Source organism: Tenrec ecaudatus, chromosome X (genome assembly GCF_050624435.1).
Source record: "Tenrec ecaudatus isolate mTenEca1 chromosome X, mTenEca1.hap1, whole genome shotgun sequence".
In the NCBI taxonomy this organism is placed as follows: domain Eukaryota; kingdom Metazoa; phylum Chordata; class Mammalia; order Afrosoricida; family Tenrecidae; genus Tenrec; species Tenrec ecaudatus.
Window position 1 is genome coordinate 97,520,971 of NC_134548.1, and position 21,039 is coordinate 97,542,009.

Genomic DNA, 21,039 nt, shown 5'->3' on the forward strand with positions numbered 1-21,039 from the left:
AAAAGAAGTTATTTCCCTTTCCTAAACCTCCCTTCTCATCATAATACAACTAAAACCTGTACAGATTCAAAACCTTTACATGGTTTTCTTCGGAGAAAGTAGATATTTTTTCATAAAACCTCACTAGTGACACAGAATTATACAGATGTTTAATTGAAAATCTGATGTAGATTACAATCAACATTTAATGCTAAATGCTTGTGTTATTTAGACTTCTTAAAGAAATCTATATGCCAATAGAGCAATTTTATTAAGATTGTTATCTGACTAATGGCGATCTCCATAATGGAAACTGTTAATGCTTATATATATGAATACTTTAACTGATCCTTGTCACAACATTTTAACATGAATTTTTCTATAGCAACTTGGAGGTTAAGTAAGATTACTTGCAGGATACTTGCCCCTAGAGAACATCCTTTGTAGCATTGATTAATAAACAATTCTTTTCATTATTTTTGTTCTAATGATTATCAATTATTAAGAAGAACTAAATTGTATTAAGTGATTTCAAATCATTATCTTAAATTATATATTTATATTATATACTAAATACTATGTTTGCTAAAATAAATTTTCTGTCTTTACACGTACACTGATTAAATCAAGTATATATTGGATAACAACTTGACATATAAAATATAGTTTACCTGCCACTCCCCCGAAAAGAATTTGTTTCAAAGGATGACATTGATTCTGCAGCTCTGGGAGATGGACATATCTGATCAGAGCACACGGGAGCAGATGAAGGGGCAGGAGGAGACAGTGGAAAACAGCCTGGCCCACCAGGCCATGAGGATGATGTTCCTGAGTAGAGCAGCCAGTCCACAGAGAGAACAACATGGCAGGCCCTACTATGAGACATGATGACCCTCAGTGACTAAGGGCGATACAGGGGACAGCACCGGAGACACAGTGTGGGAATTGCACCTGACCTGATCCCACCACACCGAGGCAAAGCACTGGGGGAGTGCAGTGGAACAGCAAGGGAATGGGGTGGCAAGGTCCCCAGGGAATGCTGAAAGTGGACTTTGGGGCCAGGGAGTGGTGCCCCAACAGACTGGACTGGAAAACACTCCTAAGGGCCAGCAAATGATCCTTGAACGAACTACAAGCCTTTCTTTTGTGAAGTATTTTGTTTTGTTCTTTGTCAGTGGTTTGTTTTTGTTGTTTTGTTGTCTGGTTGTATACTGTTGCTTTGTTTTCCTCTGTCTTGTTTTCGTGCATGTTAGTGTCTTCACAGGTCTGTCTGAATAGGACAGGCTGGATGAACTATCTGGAGGAAAAACAATGGGACCGACAGTTCCGGGGGGACTTGGGGTGGGGGAGGTAGGAGGGGTAAGGAAGTGGTGTTAATAAACACAGGGACAAGGGAAAAACATGGGACCCAAAATGGTAGTGAGGGGGGAGTGACAGGCCTGATGGGGAACGATCAAGGGTAAGGTTGCGTAGAGAAGAGGTATAGCTGTAGCCCAGGTGGGGATGGATCATGGTAGTAGGGCCGGAGGAAAGTCAAGGGAGATGGAGGAAGGAGCTGGGAGTCAAGGGGCATTTATGGAGGTCTAGACAAAGAGATGTACATGCAAACATATATATACGAGGATGGGGAAATAGATCTAAGTGTCTACATTTATAGGTTTAGTATTAGGGTGACTGAAGGACCTTGGGCCTCTATTCAAGCACTCCCTCAATGCATGAATACTTTCGTTTATTAAATTGGCACTCTAGGATGTGCACTCTCCCGACACAACTGCTGAAGCCAAAGTGGGTGAACAAGTAAATGTGGTGAAGAAAGCTGATGGTGCCCGGCTATCAAAAGAGATAGTGACTGGGGTCTTAAAGGCTTGAAGATAAACAAGCGGCCATCTAGCTCAGAAGCAACAAAGCCCACACAGAAGAACACACCAGCCTGGGTGATCGAGTGGTCCCAAAGGGATCAGTTATCAGACATCAAAGAACAAAAAATCATCATATCATTGGCTGCACACCTCCATGATAGGATCGCTGAAGACAAATGGGTGCATAAGCAAATATGGCGAAGAAAGCTGATGGTGCCCGGCTATCAAAAGAGATAGTGTCTGGGGTCTTAAAGGCTTGAAGGTGAAGAAGCAGCCATCTAGCTTAGAAGCAAAAAAGCCCACATGGAAGAAGCACACCAGCCAGTGCGATCACGAGGTGCCCAAGGGACCAGGTATAAGGCATCATGCACACACAAAAAAGAATATGTGTATATACCATATTGTATATATTCATATTGAATGAAGGGGGAAGTGCAGAGTAGAGACCCAAGGCCCAAGTGTCGGCCACTGGAGATCCCCTCATAGAGGGGTTTAAGAGAGGAGATGGGTCAGTCAGGGTGCGAGATAGTACCGATGAAGAACACAGCTTTTCCCCAGATCCTGGATGCTTCCTCCCCGCAACTACCATGATCCGAATTCTACCTTGCAGGGCTGGATAGGGAAGAAGTTGTATACTGGTACATAGGAGGGCTAGAGGCCCAGGAAATCCAGGGTGGATGATACCTTCAGGACCAAGGGTGTGAGGGGCGATGCTGGGAGAGTGTAGGGTGAGTGGGTTGGAAAGGGGGAACTGATTACAAGGATCCACATGTGACCTCCTCCCTGGGAGAGGGACGGCAGAGAAGGGGGCGGAAGGGAGACTCCGGATATGGCAAGATATGACAAAATAACGATGTATAAATTACCAAGGGCCCATGAGGGAGGGGGGGAGCGGGGAGGGAGGGGAAAATAAAAGAGGACCTGATGCAAAGGGCTTAAGTGGAGAGCAAATGCTTTGAGAATGATTAGGGCAGGGAATATATGGATGTGCTTTATACAATTGATATATGTATATGTATGGATTGTGATAAGAGTGGTATGAGTCCCTAATAAAACGTATTAAAATATATATATATATATAGTTTAATTGTTTTTAAATTTTTACATATGTGTGTATCCTCAAAATCAGACATAAAGCATTAGTGATAAGTGTCAAATTATTCATAGTACTAGATGTAATCATTCATATGCATATAACTCATTAAATAATTTAATAAATGACAACAAGATAAGAAAATTAGATATTATATACAAAAACCTGAGTAAAGAAATTCTTAAAATTGAATATGGCATTTTGAGGTAGTAAAAACTATTTTTCCTCTCAGATGCTTTCACAATTTTCTAATGCAATAAAGTTCAGAGTGAGAAGGAAAAATAAAGAACACTTTATTTGAAACCTAATTCAAAATCTGAGAAGTTATGTGGTTAAAAACAATTCCCTTAGGTATGACTACCTCTTAATACCAGTGACATTAAGGGCCACTCTAGACTGTATAATCAGTTTTATGTTACTAGTGTGATTTGACACATCACATCCCCATCACTTGCAGTAAACAATCCTATACTCCCATATGACATGGATCAAGGCGATATAGATTCTATGAAAATAATAAGAATGTGGCTGTGATCAAAATGGATATTCTTATGTAAGTAAAATCCTTGAGTGCTTTATGCTCATTATTTCTATTGCAATAGAAATATAGGAGTTCTTGGAAAATATTTGGGTCTTATTTGCAAATCAAAAATAATCTATATTTCCTATTCTGCAAATGTAGCATATTTTGTGATTTAATGCTTTCTTTGAAACGGGCTTTCTTATTTTGAAAAAAACCATAAGGAATACATGCCATAAGACCATTATACATCATAGCAAGAATTTTTAAAGAAAACAAAGGCTAATGTAGGTCATAGCACCATTTTCAGTGCCTGGAGCCATTAGCTTTCTGGTGAGTGTTATTCATTTAAAAAAATACACAACAGAAAACCTCTAGAATTTATCTGTTCATTTCCATCTACCTCTGGGATTTCTTTGTTCATTTGCATCTGACTTTATTTGGATCCCTGAATTTTAAGCTAAGACATTGCTTAAGTGATTACAATAGTTTTGTCATTTTCGCCTCTGAAAACCTCTGATGCTGGAGCAGCAGGCTACCAGGAGTCAGTGATTCAACTCTAGGCTTGCTTACAAAAGCAAAATGAATGGACACAAAAATAAATATTTTCTCTTGTTATTCAAGGGCTCTTTTAAGTTAGTAAATGAAACAGAACTCTGGTGCTGGTATATTTGGCTCCCAAATTGCAGGATTACAATTAATGTGCTATATTTTTTTAGTTAACTTTTCCAGGGTCCAAGGCTATAGAGTCCATTAATCCTTACAAAAACCAAATCTACCAAAATTATACTGGACAAATATTGGGTATGGTCATAGGTAGCACTACTGATTCTGACAAAAGTCAAATATTTCAGCATAGTTGTTTTGATGTGAACTGTTTTGTTAGGTTTTTCGGGTTTTATTAATTTCCTGTGAGATCATCTGACTCACAAACCAAAATCAAACGTATTTCCTGCGAATCAATTCTGACTCAGTGACCAAAATCATTGCGTTTCTGAAGCTGCAAATCTTTATGGGAGCAGGTAGCCTCATCTATCTCCCTCAAAGTTACTGGTAGATTTGAACACGAACTTTGTGGTTAGCAGTCCAATGCTGATTTGGCAGCACCATCAGCACTTTGACCATTTGACACATATGGGGATTATTCCATAATTGCAGCAAAGTGCATGTGATTGCAGCTGGTAGCGCTCACATGACCTGAAACAAGGCAACTTTTGCCTAGATTTGGTGAAATGTGTGTGTGTCTGCGTGTGTATATTGTTTGGTCCAATATATTAGCCCTTAGAGGAAGTATGTTATTGGTAGTGTTGGAAAGTCAGTTCAGACTCACCAAGAGCATATGACAATAGAACAAAACACTGCCTGGGCCTGCACCCTCCTTATAACTTTGAGCATGTTCGAGATCATTTTTGTAGCCATTGTGCCAATCTGTCTTGTTGAGAATCTTCTACTTTCTGTTGCAGTTCACTTTAGATGAAGGATACGACCTAAGTGATGATGATTTCTAGTTTAAAATTTTTAATCATTATGCGAAACAATAAAATCAAACTATTACTTTTCTATATATCTAATAAAATGTTTAACTCTGTAAAATAATGATCAATCTAATGCAAACATTTAAGACTTTCTCCTATATGGTAATAAAACTTAGTGACACTGTGAATCAGGTCTTGAACTGCTATCTAGAACGTCAGTGGTTCAGACCCACCAGCCTCTCCAATGGAGAAAGACAGTGCTCTTTGTTCCCATAAAGGTTTACAGTCCAATAAATTTCTATATCTAATCCTTGTAGGGTTGCTATGAGTTGGAATTGAAAATGCCAGTGGTGATTTCCGACTTCCAACTAGGTTCCTATAAGGGGAGAATGAAGTATAAATTTTGTACTGTTTATTTTCTATCAAATTACTTTTTAACTTGCATTAACTAAGAATAATCTCCTTGATTCTGGTCTTGTCTTCTTCACAGTCTATTCTCAATAAAGCCTCAAAAACAGTTCTTTAAATATCAAAATAAGATGAGGTCACTCTATTGATCACAAACTTTCAATGTCTTCCATTACTTCCCAAAGAAAATCAAAATACCTACATTTTCTGAACTTGCAAATATTTGTTATCACCACCACTGCAACTTTCTATTTCTGTCTGATTTCCTTTCCTACAATTCCCTTTGCACCTCACACAGATCCAGTTACACGGGACTCCTCAATATCTTGGAATCTATAAATATGTCATTTTATGTGACATAAGAGCTTGGTGGCCTAGTGGTTACACATTGGGCTGTGATCTGCAAGGTTCACAGTTCAAAACTACCAGTGCACTTGGCAGGAGAAAGATGGGACTTTTTCTTCCTGTTGCAATCTTAGAAACCCATAATGGTAGGTCTACCCTGTCCCATGAGTCAGCATTGTATCAATGGCAGTGAACTTGGTTTTAGTTTCTGGAAGGGACTTTATACTAGGCCTCTACTGTGAAGTCGGCTTTGTACTGAGCTACTAACCAAAAGGTAAGAGGTTGAACCCACCAGCCACTCCCACAGAGAAAGATGATGTTGTCTACTCCCATGACGATTTAACTTCTTGGAAATTCAAAGGATCAGTTCTTGTCCCATAGGGTCACTCTGAGTTGGACTAGAGTCAATGGCAGTGAGCTTTTTCATTTTGGAAGGGATTTTGCAGATGTAAATAAGATTATGGCCCTTGACCTGAAAAAATAATTGCCGGTCATATGTTGTTGTTAGGTGCCATCACATCAGTTCAGATTCATAGTAAACTTAGAATTTAATGCACAAGAAAAATAAATGCTGTACTTTAAGAAAAAAAATTCAGGGGTGGGGGGCATCATCACAGTTGTTCTGATATGTAGGATAATTATGCAGACCCTGTGTCAATCCATCGCCTTGAAGGGCTTCCTCTTTATCTCTGCTCCTCCACGTTACCAAACATGAAGTGCTTCTCAAAGAACGGATATCACTTAACATCCCCAATGTGTATAAGATGAAGCATCACCATCCTTGTCTCTTAAAAGTACTCTGGCTGTATTTCTTCTAAGGCTGGTTGGTTTGTCCTTTTAGTAGTCCATGGTACTTTCAATATTTTACTCTAGCAAAACAATTCAAATACATTTATTCTTCTTTAGTCTTCCTTTTCTGTTGTACAACTTTCACATTCATATGAGACAACAGGAAATGTTAGTGCACCTTAATCCTTAAAATAATATCCTTATTTTTCAGTACTCTGAAGAGGTCTTATGCAGCAGATTTACCTAAAGGAACACATCTTTTGATCTCTTGATTTCTGCTTCCATGAGGATTGAATGTGGGTCCAAGTATAAAAGAAAATCCTTGACAAATTCAAATTTTTCTCCATTTATCTTAATGCTGCCTACTGGTCCAGTTGTGAGGATTTTGGGAATTTTGACATTGAGTTGTAATCCACACTGAACACTGAAATATGTGATTTCATCAGCAAGTTCTTTAAGTCCTCCTCATCAGTGAATGATTGTCCCAAAGGTCATCTCTACCCATGTCATCACAGGCCATTGTACTTTGAGAAAGCAGCTCTTCCTCAGTCATATTTCAAGTGCTTTCAGACTTGAGCAGCCCAACTGCGGGCACGTCTCTGGAATGTTCTTTCTTTCCATGAGGTTTTCAGTCTCTGATAATATTTCAATTCTCTCCATAAATTTTCCAAGGTTTGTTCCTCAGAAGTGGACAACCTATACCCTCTGATGAAAAATTTTTAAAAAGATATGCAATTGGGCTATTATTAACAACAAAATGAGACCATTCTTTTTAAATATCCAGATGAATAAAATATCAAACAGTAAGCGATGGCATTGTATACATTCGTGAAATCGACATTTCAATTCTAGAAAGAATTCTCAGAATTTTTTTTCCTGAAGTCACAGCAGCCAAACTGAACAAAGAATTGACCTTAAGCTGATCTTCCTCATTGACATTCCCTAATTTAAAGTCACCGGCTAGGTTAGTTTATAAACTTTAAATAATTGGGGAAAAACTCGATTTGAAACTAATTGAGTAATTGATTACACATGTATGAGAAAAGTAGCTCCACATGAATGGAGCAGTAATATTTCTGTTCAGAGATAAGGACTCCCAGGCACCTACCTATCTTCTCATTTCCCTGGGTCAATAGTTTTAGGAAGAATCATGCCTTACCCCTCACACTGCTAACGTGTCATCGCTTGACCTGGTTGTAGTTTAAAGAATACGGACATAATTCTTCTCATTTCTCCACAAGGGACTCTTTCTTGGCAGTAACTTTTTTCGAGATAATCTTACTAGGAAAATGACAGAACTACTGATTAGCCTCAAGCTGCAGTAGGAGGAATGGGTATGCAGCCCGTCAGACGCTGGCTGTCTGAAAAAGAGTCCATGGACCACACCAGCTTCCTCCTGATCATTCTTTTCCCAAAGCAGCTTGCAGTCTTTATTCCCCTGCACCTTGCCTTGTCACACGAGACCAGATGTTTTGATGCCACAGCTATTCTGTATCTTAGAGAACACATTTTGTGCTGGGGACACAGTCATCGCCTGCCCCCAAAGCAGATCTACATCAAATTCCTCCTATTGCCAATCCTAGTTCTATTTCTTACTTGAAATAATGTGTGCTTCCTGACTTATGACCAAACATTCAAAGAAGCTCTTCAACTTGAATTCATCATCAGTGTGTAAAATCTTTGACATTTCCCAAAGCACGAAGAACAACCCTGAAGATTTGAGAAGGTTCATCTGCAGCTAAAATTATCTTAAGTCAAGCACCAAAAACATTTCTAATGGCATCCTATTGCCTTTTCCAGTGTAACAAGAACTCCATCCTATCTGTGTTTCTCCTGCTTAGAAATATCGAATCAACTCAGAAAACAAAACCGTCCTCCTGATGAGATTCACTGTGTAGCCCCAAATCAGATAGAAATGTTTAATTAGCACATCAGGAATTAATGAGATCTAAAATAAGCATCTATTAGAATACATTTTAAATATATTTCTGAAGTGAAAAGTAAAGAAGCACCATGAGTGAAAACCTTACAAATTATTCAACCATGAAAGCCAGATCGCTTCACAATATTTGGGGGCTATTTTTAAGGAATACTGTTACCACGAGGATATGAACTTTTCTGTCCAAAAGGAGGTAAGGAGCAAAGCTTAAAATGAAATGGAAGCTGATATACTATGACTCTGCAATGAGAAGTAAAGTGGTGGCTACAGTCCCCATGGGCATATTCAAGCTGGCTGTGGATTGTTGGCCCGCAAAGGAAATAATGGATGCAATGCAGCAGAAAGAGCATTGCCAAGGAGGTACCGTTTTAAAAACAGGATATATTTGCTTAAAAATTATTTTCTTTCGCATTAGTTTTTTAGAAGCAAAAGCCAACTAGAGAAAAGAGTTGAGAAACAAAGTCTCTGGGCAGTGCACTACAGGTAAAGAAATGAATTAAAAACCAGAGCATGCATACAGGAAGGCAGAGGTACTGGATTTACACTGTCTCAAAAATACATCAATTAGAAAAAGAACACTTTGAAACGGCAATTTGTACTCCTTCCTTGAAAATAAATAAGTTTACAGCATCACTTTTGTAATTTCTCAGGACATCTAATATAACCCTTGGGCCTCCAAAAGTTACTTTAACAAGTGCTTTGCTGCTTCAGAATAAAAACCAGCAAAACCAGGAATAATGTAAAAAAGAGTTCTCCACTCTGAACCTAATTCTTTCATTTTAGAAAAACTGTTTTTTCTTAATGCAGCTTTGAAAAGAAAGCTTGGATTGCGTAAACTTGAACCAAGAAACCAAATTACGACCATCAAACGTGGTGTTTGTGTTTCTATACATATTGAAAACAAACAACTCAAAACTCCCTACAATGGAAAAGAAAAAGGAAACCAAAAAATGTGTATCCGCTGTGTGATTTCACAGCAATTCAAAATTGTATAGAACATATTTTGTACAAGGCAAAAAGCCTTTTAAACATCAGAAATATAACTCATAATCTTGATCACAGTTCTGTGAAAATCAGATATCAATTTGTGGGGTTTTTTTTTTGTGTTTTAAGTAGTTTTTAAAACCTTGTCAATTGTTAGTTTCATAAGTCGTTTTAGATTGTGAAGACTTACATATTGGCAAATTTTAATCCAGCACTGGACCTGTAAGATTCTGGGTTGCTAGATGCTTGATACTTCTTGGAAGAAATCCAAACATGGTCGATAACTTCCAGAAATACTGAACCAGTCAATTTGGTCTGTCCTTCTTAGTTCCTTGTGTTCAAGTCTGCTGCATAATTTAATAACATCTGTGCACAAAGCACATCATCTCAAATGTTAGACACATATAAAGGAGTCTGTCCATCTTCTAAGCAATCCAAGTTTATGTCTGCTCCTTTCTGAAGTAAAATTCAGCAAGAAGAAGGATTGCTTTTTAATCACACTATTACATAACAGGAAACCATTCTGAATGTCAATATTGGCATTATGGTCCAGGAGGATTTCACACAACTTGACTTTTCTCAAATGATTTCTAGCTGAAGCCTGATTGTATCTTTATCACTGAGCTGATCAACCTCCGCTTTGAACTCCAGTAGGGGTCAGACGAAGGGGTCCTTTCTGTAATGTGCAGCCGCATGGAAGGGATTCTAGTCATTATTGTTTGTGGCATTAATGATGTCACTTCTGCACTCAGACTCTAATAGCAAACGTGCAATTCGGGCCCGCCCAGGCATGGCTGTGTAACGAAGAGCAGTGACGCCTCTGATTAAGTCCTTCAGTGTGAGATCAGCTCCATGTTCCAGAAACATTTGGACACATCTCTCTGTTCCTCTTGCTTTGGAGAAATGAAGCAGGGTCCATTTGGAGAATCTCTTTGTTCTACCATCATTCGGGTGCTGTGAACATCCGCAACAGCCACAGCATCCGAACCTGCAATTCTTCCTGGAGTTCATGAATGATAGTATAATATCCCAGCCAAGTGTACTTTCTACCAAGGATTACTTAGGTCACTGGTATCAATCTTATGGGTCAATACCCTTTCTTGTGACATAAGAGTTGGCTAATAGTCATTGTGCATATAGGGCATCATGGAGACGGAACTCGTGTATCCAGCTTACAGAATCAGTGAAATTCCCTAACTCATTTGGATTTATTTATGAACACCAATTATTCGTTTTCCCCAGTTCAGAATATGTATTTCCAGACTTATTTCATTTAAATTACTTTTCCATAGCCAATTAATTGATGTTCTTTCTATACATCAGGACATATTAATTTATGGTGCCAGGGGTCCAAAATGGAATCTATGACAACAGGATATCTTGGTAATCCAAAGCATTAGACATGTAATTGGTTTTCTCCTCATAGTCTTTAATGAGAGCCGCACCTTTCTAGAAGATGCTGGTCAGAGGCACTCCACCAGCTTCTTCTGTGGGCTTGAGCAGAAACCCTGTTGCTCTCTTGTCTCTGCCAACCAGCTTAACCCTGTCTCTTCAGCTCCTGCTTTTCCCTCCTTTTAGCTCCCTCCAGACTCACCAAATTCTCCATTGAGTAAATACCCCAGGCAGGACTAGACATGGATGTTTCTGATCATTCTGGGTACCTCGAGGCCCAAGCCCAGAGAACATTCAAACAGCTGAGCAGGCTGGGAAAGATGACCCAGGTTGCTGGGCCGCATCAAGGAAGGGGTGCAAGGAAGTAATACCTGGCTCTGGTGGGGAGTGGGACAGTCCCGTTGTGGGTCTTTGGAGCATGATAATGTGCCACGCTGGGCCAGTCTCCCAGCTGCTGGGGGACCCAGTTTTAGGGAAGCCAAGTCCTTGATCACCCAGAATATGAAGTGCCAGCCCCAGGATCTGCCAGTAGGGTTTTTTTCAGGATGAACTTTGCACTCACCATACCCCTCTCACTTTAGGGTCACTGGAATGGGTGCAAGCCTACTTCTATACCTTCTTTGTAGTCTAAGTCTGGAAGCTCTGCTGAAACCTGTTCACTCTGGGTGGTCTCTGCTGGCATTTGAAATACTGGCAAAATAGTTTCCAGCATCACAGCAATACACAAGCCGCCACAGTATGACAAACTGACAGACAAGTGGCAGCTACCATCAGCAGTTCTCTGTTTATTTACATATGAATTTGGTTTTTTAATTGTCTTCAGCAAAGTGATGACACTCTGTTATATTAATGATACTTCTTGATGCTATCTACATTTTATCTTTTAATTTTTTTACCCTATTTCAACAACACCCCTGCTCATTCTTCAAGGCTACCAAAGGCTTCCCTCTGAAACTTTCAATAAGAAACCTAACGCCATCTACCTCTTAGTTTTTTTTCTTACCCCTTCAGATTTATTTCTCTTCACAACACTCAAAGAATATTTAAAATGAACACAACTTGAGACTCTCAAGGACGGTAGCTCATTTTTTATGTGATGTAAATTGAAGAACTCCTCAAGAAGGGATAGAAATAGAGCCTTCAGAAATATAGAGTCCTAGATGGGGGATACATTGTGAGTCAATAGCTTCACATTTTTGCTCCACAAAGGTTTCTATGGTTTTATAGTAATACTTTTTTACTTGCCCTCATTTTTAATTCAAAATCTGTTAGAAGAATCAAAGATGAGGATTATATAATAATAAAGGTATCATTTATTTAAAAAGATATAACATTTTTAAATATGTATGCACCTAAAACAACTTCAGAATATATGAAAGAAACATTGACAGAATTGAGGGTGGAAATAGAGCTCTACAATAATGGACAGAAGACCATTAAACAAATAGGAGAACTGAACAACACTAAAAATCAATGAAACCTAAGAGACATAAATATAATTTCACTCACTAGCAACAGAATGCATATTCCTGAATGCATATGATTCATATTTGAGGCTAAACCAAATGTTAGTATACAATACAAGTCTCAATGATTTTTAAATGATAGAAATTATGGAAATTTTTCTTTTGGACCACAATGAAATGCAGCTAAATATCAACAACCAAAGGAAAACTGTTAACTTGACAAATATGTGGTAATTATCCAATACAAAGTTAAAATATCAGCGGTTTAAGGGATAAAGGAAATTAGTGAAGACTGTGTAAAGGGATCTCTTTAAAGCGTTAAGAAGTAAAAATGTCACTTTGATGAATGAAGGGTGCCTGACTTAAGTCTTGGTTATTTTGTAACCACATATATATGTGAAAGCTAGAGAATGAATAAGGAAAGATCAAAGAAAACTTGGTAAATTTATTGGTGTTCATGAGGAATATTGAATACACCATCTACTATTAGAATAAAAAAAAACAAACCTGTCTTGAAAGTGGTACAGCCAGAACATACCTTAGAAGTTAGGATGATGAGATTTTGTCCGATGAACTTTGGATTTGAGATCAAGAGTGACCAGTCCATGAAGTAGAACATTATGCTTGCTAAAGTAGAGGATAACCAGAAAAGTGGAAGACCCTCAATGAGATGTATTGACATAAGGGTTGCAACAATGGGCTCAAATATAGAAGCAATATAAGCATGGACCACACATGAGCAATGTTTCCTTCTGTTAGACATAAGGTCTAGCAACTAACAATGTGATGGTGTCATTAAGTTATTTTCATCTCTAGAGACTCAATGAGACGGGGTTTTATAGAGTCCAGCCTTCGTAATCAAGCAGAAAGTAACATATTTGAAATTTTCTGTACTTGTGCTAAAGGTACCAAAGGAATTTTTCAAACATTATTAGAAACTCGGTGTAAGGAAGGAGCTTTCTATAATGAAATTCATTAACATCTACCCTATAGGGAAGACTAGAACTGCTCCTTGGGTTTCCAAACTGTAAACTTTTAAAGGAGCAAATAGACTCACCTTTCTCCTGTAGAGTTGGCTGGTGAGTTTGAATCACAGACCTGAGGTTAGAAGTTCAATGCTTATTGGACATTGCCCCTAGGGCTCATTATACTAAAAGTATGATGCACCTATAAAAACTTTAGCAAAGGGGAAGTTCAATCAATAGAGTAATGAAAATAGTACCTTGTACCACTTACAAACTAGCACTAAAGACCAATCTGAAAGAAGCATTGTTGAAACAAATAGTCCTTCTTTGTGAGAGTCTGTAATTTTAATTCTCATAAATTAGTGATAGTTATTGATTTTCTTTTCTAAAACGAATTGCTATTCTTGTCATCTTTGTCTCCTCTGACATCTCATAATATCTATGGCTGAATTTTTTACAGAAAGGAAAGTTGTCTTCTATTAGCAAATAAAAAGCTTTTGAATATATTTGAAATCTATAAATAAAAGCAAGGTTTCAAGTTTTAATACCATGCTATATTGTGAGTAGCTTTTACAATCATGATTTACAGTTTATATTATTGTGAATGTCTGATAACCTGATTTTTACAAATAATGTGTAATCTAATGCAGATATTCTATATTGTGTGTGTATTTTATAAATATCTGGTTTTGATCATGACCAAGAATTAGCTATTTAATACCCATATGGAAAGATATGAAGGGTCTAACAATTCATATTTCAATATAGTTATGTACAATTAAAATGGCTGTCATGACAGAGATATACTACATGATTTTGACTCTAAGTACACTGTTTCACATATATGCTATAATTGTTGTGGATTGTAAAACAAAACAAAAAAAGACTTTAAATGTCACCTTAATTATACCTATGAATTATTGCTTTGTAGCCTGGTATATTATCAGCTGACCAAGCAAGGCATTTACTCACCTGCACATTTCCATCACGTCGATACCAACTCACAGCGACCCTCTTGGGATTTCTGAGACACTGTAACTGTTTACGGGAGTAGAAAGCCCATTCTTTCTCCTGTGGAGCACCTTGTCGTTTCAAAATGTCTACCATGCAGACCGCAGCCTAACACTTAGCCACTACACCATCAGAGCTCCCACAAAGCATACAGAAAATGAAAACATAGCTCCTGTTTTCTCATTTGATTCCTACGTTTGCATCACGAAATGCTCCATGGCCATTCCCTGGAGGAAATCCCAGCAGGTAGTCTGGAGAAGAAAGCAAAAATTATAAAATATCTATTCTGCTTCTTTCGTGCACTGGGAGTTCATTTAGTTTATTCACAGACGGCCTGGCTTTTCCAGCAAAGAAACGACAATGTACTCTGCTTTATTAAAGGACAATGTAACAACATTATAATATTGCACGTCTCTAAAAATGCAGTATGTAATTAGCTAATACCGAATTCCTTAAATAAGGAAAATAGTATTTCAAATACATTCCAAAACACAAATATATTCAAATACATTCCAAAATAATAATTTTGAAATTTCAAATACATTTCAAATACATTCCAAATTAATTATTAAATGATTTAGTCTTCAAAATATCTCCCCATTACTTACAAGGTAATTTAGAATAGAATCGCGTTGTAACAAAATTAAAAACCAAAGAACTTTCCTGTTGATGCATTAAGCAAAAATTAAAGCATTAATATAATAGGAAAATAATAAAATTGGAAAAAACAACTTCATTGAAAGGAGGCTAATAAATGAGGAAACATCACTTGTTTTTTATTTTTATGTTGTCTTTTCTGTTTGTTTTCTAAACTGTTTCAATGTTATATTCATTTTGATTCAATGGTAGTGAGCTCGAGTTTTGGGATCCATAATCACTGAGTAGGAAAATTAAATAGCTTATAGAATGCATTTTTCAGTCCCAATAGATAAATGTAAACTAAATATTAAGGATTATCTCCTTGGAGTAGTCTTTGGTTATGTCAGTCTTCTATTTATCTACTTAAGTTGAATGTAATATTAACATGGCAGTTGTAATTATCTAGAGATGGTGTACCTAAAGGTTAGCCATTACAGAGAGTAATTCAGGGTCCATTATAGATATTACTATGGTGAGACTCAGTGTGAAAATACTCCTCTTTACAGGGAATGTAGCTCCTAGGTAACAGTGAGAATGCAGTAAGTACTGAGTGCTAAAAGCATGTAACTTATGCAGGAATAAAGTTTAACAAACTACTTCAATTCCCCTTAGAAAATAGTTAAATCTCTCCTGAGTGAATCACAGAAAGTCTCATATGATAGATTTCTCTCAAAATAGAGAATGTAGTCCCTTAATTACAATTCTCTGTTGCTCATTTGTTTCAGTCTAAAAATACAGTTGAGTGTAATTATGATAACAGAGAACCAAAAGTAATCTTTTTTAAAATGCTGATCAATATCTTATTATCTCTTTATCATTAACTCTTCTACTTAATAATGTATGTAATTCTTTACCGCAGTTTTCGAATGTGAAAAACAAATACTAACATAGTCCTTTTGTTATCCTACATTGATTAAAAATTCCCTTTTTATCTTTTCTTTTGGGGTATTCCAGTTTCTTACCTGCTTTTTTGCTTTGTTTGCAACTCAAGAGAATTCAGGATGTTGAAAATTAATTTTCAAAGACAGATTTTATCAAAAACAAAAAGAATGATGATCCCTCTCAGGAATTCTAGGAATTAAGCGAAGGGGCTAGACAGTGATGGACATGAAAAATGGAGGCATATTTAGAGTGTAAATGGACAAGGATTGTTGATATCTTTTATATACAGACAAAGACAAGAGATTACAAGGGATGTACAAGAGGAAATACATTAGAAGGATCGCCTTTGGAAGAAAATAATGGCTATTCTTTTACTTTCTGGGGATTCTGACAGGTCTGTGTTCACCCAAGAAACCCTGCTGGCATAGTGGGTTAGACTTTGGGTCACAAACTACAGTGCCAGCAGTTGGAAACTACCAGTTGCTCCACAGGAGAAAGATAAGGTTTTGTGCTAACATTAAGATTTATAGCCGCTGAAACACAAGGGGCTAGTTCTACTCCATCCTTACAAGATGCTATCAGTTAGAATTGGCTAGATGGCAGAGGGATTTTTTTGTTTTGTTTTGTTTCGTTTTATGAGAGGTCTGTTGGAAATTTCCAGTAAAAATAAACCAAAGCAAACTCTCTGCCATCAAGTGATTCTGATTCACAGCTACCATATAACATAGGGTAGAAGTACCCGTGTGGGTTTCCAAGATTGGTTTCAAACTTTTGACTTGGTGGTTAGCAGCCAAATGTGTTACCACTATGCCATTTGGGCTCCTTTTCAGTAGGTAGTTAGGGGGGGAAATGTATGCATAAGTCTCAGGATAGGAACTTCACAAGGCTGAAGGTAGAGATTTGGAAATCATTGGATAGTAATAGTAATTGAAAGCATTGGTTAAATAAATATTCTAGAGTATTTAAATATACATAATTAAATCATACATTAAGCAAATTATTTTGAGTGCCTACTAGGTGTTACACACATAATGGAGAGACGAGAACATCCATGTTATTTGAAATGAGAAAATACTAAAGGTGCTCATGTTGAAAGTGTATCTTTGGCCATTTCCAGATGATTTTCATTCCTAGAATTGCAGTTTCAGGATTTTATAAGAAAATTTTATACTACTTCTCATAAGTTGTTTAATGCTGTTTGCTTCATTGCACTTTGTTCTGACACAGGAACTTATATATGTGGGTATGTCAACATCTCTCTGCACTAATTCAGTTTTATAGTGTGACCTAAAGGAACATGATACACCTCCTGGGTTTAAGGGACCCATGCATAGCATTAAAAAATCCTATAGTTATTGTGCTCACTGCAGGAGACAAAAAATGTGATCTTGAGCAAACAGAACAGCAGTATATCCCACCTCCACTGGTTCTTCTTATTTTCTTTTAGAACCTAAGCTCTAAGAACTACAGATTCTTATATTTGTTTATCACAAATTTTATTCATAGGTGCCAGCATTTAATCTTATAGGAAGTTTATACTGCAGGCAGTAGAGACTTAATAGAGCAAGGCATTTTAAAATATCATCATTAATTCTTACCAACCTGCAGTTCTTCAGTCTCAAGATCACATTCATGTAAAAAACTGTCGTCAGCAGGTAATTGCATTGTTCATTTTTCTGAGCAATTGTTTGTGACACATTCCTTTTTTCGTGGTGGTGCTTCATGCCTGTGGCAAAGGTTGCTATATTTTCTCTCATCTCATTTGTGTTCTTCTGTGCTTACTGTCCTTTTGTGGGCAGGGGTGGGGGTACCTTTGAGAATGGAGGAGGGTGAACTTGCAGTTGTGTGTGTATGTGTGTGTGACACATCTTTACCTTTTGGAGTGTTAAAAGGGATTGATTAATTGTTATGCCACTAATATAATAAAATTTGTTATCTCTTTATTTAAACTTATTGATCAATAGTAAAAGAAAGAAAATATTGTGAGAACCAAGTGTACCCTGTATGCTTGAATATAAGCTGAGCCGAATATCAGCTGAAGCACCTACTTTTACCACAAACCTGCATTAAAAATGTGCTGAAAACCTCTGCTTATACACAAGTATATACAGTAATTAAAAGTCAATGGGACACTACATTATCAAAACACCTAAAGATTTTTTTCACAATAATTGAAGAAGGATGTATTATTTGGCAATATATTCACCATGAACAACTTTAATTACTATATTAAATTTATTATAACAGATAGGAAAATAAAACTAAATGAATCTAAACTTTAGTTGAAATCGAAGTTCATTGTCCTATATGGTAACATTCATTTAATCATACCCCAGTGTTTTTGATTGTTTGAACAGCTGATTCATTTATGACACAATAGATTTAATTGGCTTTACCATTTACAAAATACAGAGCCAAAGATGAACTTTGTGTTAGTTCAATGGCTGCAAGCACATTAAGTCTAACAATTGTTTATTACTGTACTTTGAGCTATGTGCATGGTTACTAGATCTTATTGGAAATGAAAAAATAAAATCTCATCTAAACATTCATGAAAATGGATTTAAGAGGCTATCATGGCACAAACCTGTAAAGACTCAGCTGCCCACCACCAAAAGTTTGGTAGTTAGGACTCACCCAGCCATTCTACAGGAGAGAGGCTTAGTGATCTGGTCCATGTACATATTACATCCCAAACAACTATATGGGTCAGTTCTACTCCTTCAGGTGAGGTCCTACAAATCTAGGTTGACTCAATAGCCCTTAATAGCTAGAATGCTCTTTGTGAGATCAAATTTTTTAAAAATCATGATTTTTCTCCTTTAAAAAAAAGTCACTCAAGTCCTCTTCAGTGCCTTATACCCAATGGGTACTTAAGAAAAATATACTGCCAGCAAGAAGACTCTGACTCATAAGCACCCTACTGTGCGTTTCCTAGGCTGTAAATCTTTACAGAAGCAGTTACTCTCACCATTCTCTTGATTTCAGCACTCTAACACTGACTGACAATACCACCCCTTAACAAAAGAAACCGAATGAAACTCACCACCATCAAGTTGATTTCAACTCATAGTGACCCCATAGGACGATGTGAACTGCTGCTGTGGGTTTCTAGTACTGTAAATCTAGCCTCATATTTCTCACAAACAGGATTATTTAAAATATGAGTTATCTGAGAAAACAAACTTATGAATCTAAGCTTAAAGTATTATCTCGTTCTATTCTCATTGCTACAGCCCTTAGTTTCTTACTTCCTAGGAAATCCTTTTAACACTTCATCTAAGTTTGGAAGATTTGAAATGTAAGTTTTATAAAGCTTGGAATAAAACTTGATTTAAAATGCTATATTCATTCCATTCATTTTATTTTTTAGAAGTGTTTATATAGTACTTTTTCTACTTTTTGAAAGTGAAACATAGCTTTACGTCTTGAATTTCTGATGTTAGGGTTTTCCTTCGAATTATAATTATTTATGATAACATCACATATTTTTATAACATTGTGAAAAATAGAACATTTTAATGCTCAAAATATTTTGAAGTTAAGGAATACATTGCTTCTGTGATGTGTCAATAGAATGAGCTTTTCTAGAAATTGCATCTATTCTAATTCGATGGCCATAATTCATGTAGGAAATTATAAGCTGGGAAGATAGATTTCTACAAATTGTTGAGAAAACAAATGCAAAGTCAGACTAACAAAGTTGTTAATTTTTTATTTCTAACATAAATTGAAACTTGTACTTCTTTTATTTTTTAATGTGTATATATAATTATATGTATATATTCCTGTCACTTTGTCTATAGCAGCATGACTGCAATGGTCTAATTTTTAAGAGTCTTCTATATCTTATAATATCCATATTTAAAAGAAAATCACACAATCAATCAAGAAAGTCCACATAGTGTCTATATGCTACAGGTACTATTCTGGGTACTTTTTGTCTATACTACACCACAGAATGATACTCATACTGAAACAAATGAGCAGTACTAAGCAAAATTAAATATTTCCCTCATTTACTTTTAGATCTTTGAAAAGTTTTGGAAAATACACTTTTAAAACTGGTCTAGTTTGGATGACAAAAAATCTATTATTTTCAAATTACAGTAGTACTGTTGGTGCCATTTGACATTTTAATCATTCATTCATCTTCATATTTTTATAACATAGTCCACAAAATCTGATTCAAAACTTTGCTGTTTCTTCAAAACCCTAGGCTTATTCAACACCTCTTAAAATTTGCCAGAAATTATTTCACTTACTATTTTAAAGCAGTTTAATACGATTTATACTCTATATATACTTCAAACTTTATATATTTTCAAACACAATTGACTTTTTCTTTTTTTAATCATTTTATTAGGAGCTTTTACAACTCTTATCACAATCCATACATATGTCAATTGTGTAAAGCACACTTATACATTCATTGCCCTCATCATTCTCAAAGCATTTGCTGTCCGCTTGGGCTCTTGGAAACATCTCCTCGTTTTTCTTTCTCCCCCCCTCCCTCCCTGCTACCCCCTCCCTCCGGAACCCTGGATAATTTATAAATTGTTATTTTATAATATCTTACACTGTCTGATGTCTCCCTTAACCCACTTTTCTGTTGTCCATCCCCCAGGGAGGAGAATATATGCAGATCCTTGTAATCAGTTGCCCCTTTCTACACGCCCCTTCACTCCTCCCTCCGGGTATCACCACTCTCAGCACTGGTCCTGAGGGGTTCATCTGTCCTGGATCCCGTGTGTTTCCCATTCCTATATGCACCACTGTACATCCTCTGGTCTAACCAGGTTTGTAAGGTAGAATTGGGATCATGATAGTGGGATGGGGGGAAAGCATTTAAGAACTAGAGGAAGGTTGTGTGCTTCAGTGATGCTTCACTCCACCCTGATTGACTCATCTCCTCCCCACTACCCCTCTGCAAGGTATGTCCAGTTGTCTATAGATGGGCATTGGGTCCCCATCCCGCACTCCCCCTTATTCATGATGATATGATTCATTGTTCTTTGGTGCTTGAAACCTGGTCCCTTTGACCCCTCGTGATCACACAGGCTGGTGTGCCTCTGCCCTGTGGGTTTTGTTGTTTCAGAGCTAGATGGCCGCTTGCTTACCTTCAAGCCTTTAAGACCCCAGATGCTATATCTCTCTATAGCCGGGCACCATCAGCCTTCTTTACCACACTTGCTTATGCACACAGTTGTTTTCAGTGTTTATATTGGGAAGGTGAGCACACAATGATGTTTTTTGTTCTTTGGTGTCTGCTACCTGATCCCTTCAACACCTC

At 37.0% G+C, this 21,039-nt stretch overlaps 1 protein-coding gene and 1 pseudogene across 2 annotated transcripts in view; one reads left to right on the plus strand and one right to left on the minus strand.

Moving 5' to 3' along the window:
• PCDH11X (protocadherin 11 X-linked) overlaps nucleotides 1–21,039 on the plus strand; it is a 955,366-nt gene that overhangs the window by 611,057 nt on the left and 323,270 nt on the right. The gene's annotated exons all lie outside the window — the stretch shown is intronic.
• LOC142434719 (ankyrin repeat and SOCS box protein 7 pseudogene) lies at nucleotides 9,630–10,402 on the minus strand (annotated as a pseudogene).